Genomic DNA, 6,000 nt, shown 5'->3' with positions numbered 1-6,000 from the left:
TTCTTTTGGGATCTGAAGGAGCGTTTGACCTGGAAACAGTGACACATGAAATTGGACAACAACCAGGCTGGATAAAGTAAACATTTACTAATCATCTCCTTAAACCCTTTTTGTGGTTTTTACTTAGACAGATGATGGCATGTTGACAGATAGAGGAGCCAGCATGTTTGCGGAGCACATTGATATTCCAGTAGCTAATGATTCAGTGACTGAGCTGCAACAGAAAGACAAAGCAACATCTATCCTGACACAGTCAAAAAGTTTTTGAACACACTATGGTGGGTAGTTTTGTACTATTAGATGTTTTTAATAGTTCCTGATTATTGATATGCACTTCATTTCAGACGATGATTTTGATACAGGTAAAGTAAATTGTCAACAACATCTTTTGAATGCATTTGGTTTTACTTTAATAATTCCTCATGAAAAATGTGTTCTGTGTTCTCTCTTTCCTCTTTCCATCCGTGTGTTCTCTCTTTCCTCTTTTCATCTGTGTGTTGTGGATTCTATACTTTGATAAATCGTCATTTAGCCTTTACAATCTGTTTTATGATGCTGATTTTAAAGTCGTGGGAAGTCATGGCCTAATGGTTAGAGAGTCGGACTCCCAATCGAAAGGTTGTGAGTTCGAGTCTCGGGCCAGCAGGAATTGTGGGTGGGGGGAGTGCATGTACAGTTCTCTCTCCACCCTCAATACCACGACTTCGGTGCCCTTGAGCAAGGCATAGAACCCCCAACTGCTCCCCGGCGCCGCAGCATAAATGGCTACCCACTGCTCCGGGTGTGTGTTCATAGTGTGTGTGTGTGCACTTCGGATGGGTTAAATGCAGAGCACAAATTCTGAGTATGGGTCACCATACTTGGCTGAATGTCACGTCACTTTCACTTTCACAATGTTTGTACATAAACACAATTAAAATACAGAGTTTAAAAGTATTTTACTTTTAAAGTATTATACTTTTAAAAGTATAATTATATAAAATACATGTTTTTTTGAAGTGGTTCTACTTGGCATTGAGGCCATGAGCTGAGAATGGCAGCATATTGGCGTGCTGGCCTGCACAGAACTCAGGTCATTCCCTGAGGCCTTCAGGCAGTGCAGTTAGAGCTGTGTGGGCTCCAGCAAAGCAGCCTTGCCTGCCACCTCCACTTCCCCAAGCTGAGTGTTGAGTAGTAGTGGAGTCAAGGCCATGGTGGGGTGTAACCTCAGCCCCCAAGGGAGTCTGTAAAAATAGTGCTCTGGAAGTGCTAAGTGACAGTTGGCTGAGCTACTGCCTTTCATCCCACCCCACTGTGGCTTCATTATTCATAGCCTCCCTCTGCTCGCCCTGTACCTCCATCACTGGGCTTTTTAAAACAGGCCCTAGAATTCAATTACCCTCCACCTGGTTATTATGCAGCCTACCTCGGCCTTTCTAGTTTGACCATGCTTTTATAATACAACAGTCACCCATGTGCCAGTACTTCCTATTCACAGCATACTGATTCCACCTGATTAAAGTATTGGATAAATCTCAGTCATGTAATAAATAAGGGTACTACTGTTCAGGATCAAAATACGATTTGAAAAAAGTATGTATGGAGAAAAGCATAGAATAGAGAGCAATGGTAAGCGTTTGAATAATTTCAATTACATTCACTTTTTCCATTTCATACGAATCAAAACAACTCACCTGTCGAGTAAGACACAAGCGAGATTAGCATCTCTTTGTAGTTGAAGTTTGTCGCGAAGCTACTTCCGCATTTGTCCACGATGCTGTTGTCATGTGGTTTCTACGTCAGTAAAGGCGGTAACAAAGGGTAAGTGACGTCATTGACAGGCGACTGCACTGCCCCGTGTCACTGTTTAGAATGGGAATTTTCTCATGATTTATAAGTAGTTGAAAACATTAGAGATATTGTTAGTAGCTGGACAAAATATATAGCATTAGCCTAGTGGTTTTGGGATATTTTACTGCAAATATCTTACAAATTGTACCTTTAAGTGATTAGTATAGAAACTAAATTTACAACAAAAACTTAAGACAACCACCTGTTCTTCTTAATGAGAACTCTAAACTTCAAAATCTACACACTTCATTAGGCTGTTCATGGATGTGTCAAGATTTACTGCAAAATTCTGTGAACACTTTTAAGTGTGAAATACAGTCCACTGTCAAGCTACTTTTAAAAGCTGTTTTTACCTAAACCGATGAGGCACAGGCATCGCCGGTGATCTAAAAGAGCAATCAAGCGCCTGCCAAAAATGATTGATGCCTTAAATCTGGAACCTGACAAGCGATTCTTCGCCAGCTGCTTCATACTAATATTCTCCACGAGGACCATGTTTGCGCTTCTATTTTTGGGAGAACAACATGGAGGCGGTCTTCTTTCATTTCACCTTGAACCACTGACCTCCACGAGGTTTCAAACGCTTGTTTCCCACAGCACTGCTGCCTTAATCAGAGTTTCATGAGATATGAAGCCTGTGAAATAGGGCCTCTGTCTGTTCAGCCAAGATTCCACTTTCTATTCTATTTCCTTTCAGGTGAACTGGCAGGGAAGAGTGATGTGCACATCACAAGAATTGTGTTTTTTTTTTAAAACAATCCATACTTTTTCATGTGTCTACAGAGATATCACAACTGATACAACACTTTCTTTGCAATCTCTCTGAGTGTACTTTGCCAGAATAGCGGCTGTGATTCGGAGTGGCAAAGGGCACTTATTCTGGCTCTCTTCCTTTGTTGACAGGCAGCCAATTTTGGGTGTGCTGGCACTGTTAAAAGCATCTATGAGGTTGTCATTAGCATGATCCCTTTAAATGAAAATCACACAGGAAACAAAAGTAATTGCACAGAGGCCATACTTGGAAGGGAGTTTGAGACTTTTATCTAGTAGATTATGGATGCAGCATATTAAGTTGAATTCCGGGACAAAAGTCTGTCTGATGAAGAGGAACTAAGCTAGAGGCACATCTCTGAGTGTGATGAATAATAATGCTGTCTCTTCAAAGTACCTTTTGAAAATACCATGTCTGAGACCATAAAAGTATAGATCTGAAGGGGTAAAAATCTCAGAACTAATCTTTATTATTCAAAGTTCTCGAACATTTTTTTATAATTATGGGGCCATGATACCGTTGGAGCAGAGGATCTGGACCCTCTGGGTAATGTGGCGTTCGCAACATCCACTGGAGGACTCAGAAACAAAATGGTGGGGAGAGTCGGAGATTGTCCTAGGTGAGTCGGATCAGAGATAGAGGACAGAGATAATCTCAGTGTCACACCAATATTAATTTTGATGCAGTGCCTCGCTTGAATGAGCCATTTCAGTTTGAAGGTGTCAGCTCTGATCAATACTCAATTGTCAGAGTGTTTTCTCCCGAGGTAACACACATTAACGTCTGACTGTGTCAATGCTGCTGGTGGATCTGGTGGATCTGGTGGATATGCAGACAATAGAAGTGGAGCGGTCTCCTGTACTGGTCACGGAGAGTCTATTCTCAAAGTCACCTTAGCCAGATTAATCCTTTTTCATATGGAGCAAGGTATGAGACTTTTACACTAATCCTGATGAGTGTGCGAGTGTGCATGCACACTCATTAATATTAAAGGGGTACAAAAGTGTCCATATTTAATTAATACATTTTTTGCCTAATCCTTTTTTAATGGAAAATTGTAAATAAAATATTTATCTTTCAAAAGTTTGGTTTTCTGGATCAAATTTTTTTTTTTTTTTAACTGTATATTCATATGAATCCTAAATGTGTCATGTTTAGCATAAAAAATATGAAGCAGAACAACTGTGTTCAACTGATAATAAGAATCATTTTATCTTGAGCATCAAATCAGCATATTAGAAAGATTTCTGAAGGATCATGTGAACTGAAGAGTGGTGTAAAGATGCAGACAATACAGCTTTGCCATCACAGCGACAAATGGAATTTTTAAATATATTAGAATAGAAAACTTTATTCTATAAAATTTTAAAGTGAAATAATATTTCACAATAATATAGATTTACACTCTTGTTGAATAAATAATTGCAGCCTTGGTGAGCATAAGAGAAATTGGTTATTTGATGCATAGCATTCTATAGATTTTTAGGTTAACATTTATATTTTAGGTCCTTGTCCTAACTACTTTGTCCTGAAGTGAGACGGGTGGAGTGTAGCACATCATACTGATGTCAATTAAAATTCTTACAATAAATATAATACTTACTTTTCAAAGTGCAGTTAGATGAATTACATAAAAAAGACAACTGTACAATCATGGCTATATAAGAGTAAATTATATATTTCAGTATATTTTGAATGAAACATTCTTATCACCCATTTGTTTTTTTCCATCCTGCTATATGTCTTCCATTTTTACTCTTATGCAATTTGTGTTCTTATTGTTTTTGCTTGCAAGGTTTCGATCATCTGTACCCCTTTACCATCACCCACATGTTGCTATTATTATCATATTTTTTAGAACCAAGCAGAATGAACGTCAAACCGCACAAAAACAGAATGCTGCTGTTGCCAATCATTTTAATTGGTGTGTGAAAGATGCAGGAAGGATTGGTGGATGATAAAGAGGTGTGTGTTTGTCTGAGAAAAGAGTGTGAAGGGTCAGCAGGCTATTGTTTGCTTTGCTATTCTGCGGTAATGATACTGCAAGCGCAACCGCTTCATTATTTTATCAATTATTGGGCTTGCCGTTAGGGTCTCAACTATTTGTTTAACATTTGTTTACTTGATCAGTGTGATCAATTAATTTAGATTGTTTATTTTTAATAACAGTGCAAGTTATTGGGACCATAGGCACTCATAACCATACCTTTTAATAATAATAAATATGATGAGCATTTAAAGATTTATTAGATTTATTAGGCCAAAGAGTCCCCAGTTAAAGCAAGAAAATGAATTCACTGAATTGAAGATCAAGGAACAGGACACAAAGAGAAGGATGAAAAAGAACTAAATTAGACACTACATTTTTGCTAAACAGTATTTTCATAGAGGAAAAAAGCATACTTACAATGCAAATATTAAAAATAGAAATGTGCTATTAAAAAAATGAATAATTAAATTTTGTTGCAGTCTTTGTCTTGTTCCTTGGCTGATGTTTTCTATGTTGGACTACTAAGATTGTAATACTAAGACTGATGAAATGAGAAAACCATAATAACATATATTGTTCACTGTGTGACCTGGACATTTTTTTTTTTTTTGTGACATTTCGCTAGTGTACATACAGTACATACATTTATGCGCAGTGAAAAAACAATAGAATAAATATGGTGTCAAGTGATTCTCATTGTTCTGATAAGCTTTAACCACAATTAATGGATAATGAGATGATTTAACTAATTAGCATTAGTTAATTGTATGATTAATATGAAATTTACAAATGACGTCTCAATACATAGCCTTCAGTATAGGGAGATATAACAGAAAAATACTGTAAGATAGCAAAAATCAACTTTAACCAAAATTTAACCACATACAGCTGTCTTCACTATATCTGTGGAATTCAACTTCATTAAAAAATTAATCAAACCCCTTCATGTCTTCAGTCGCTTAATTTCAGGTTTATATGTGAAAGTTACGTGGTGGATCTGGAGGATAAAATTATTATATTTATCTTTCTTCAAAAAGATCACAATGTTCCTGCTGGTTTGTGAAAAATACCCTCAAATTTTTGTTAGCTTCTCTTTTGTTTGTGAATAGAGCAGTGATGATATTGTTAAATGGTAATGAGGGAACGCTGTGGAAATATTCCAGCCATGGGAACAGATGGATAAATAATTACATTCTGAAAGTTTAATTCTTCATTAGGAAAAGAAAAGTTTTTGCAACTGCTCCTTGTTAGTGTCTACTTAGGTGCCCTCTTCCCATTTATTTATTTATTTAATTTAGTTTCAAATTAAGGACAGCTTGTATACTAATATTGTATACTAATATATATATATATATATATATATATATATATATATATATATATATATATATATATATATATATATATA

The sequence above is a fragment of the Carassius auratus genome, chromosome 13 (genome assembly GCF_003368295.1).
Source record: "Carassius auratus strain Wakin chromosome 13, ASM336829v1, whole genome shotgun sequence".
In the NCBI taxonomy this organism is placed as follows: Eukaryota; Metazoa; Chordata; class Actinopteri; order Cypriniformes; family Cyprinidae; genus Carassius; species Carassius auratus.
Note: the sequence above shows the minus strand (reverse complement) of the source record.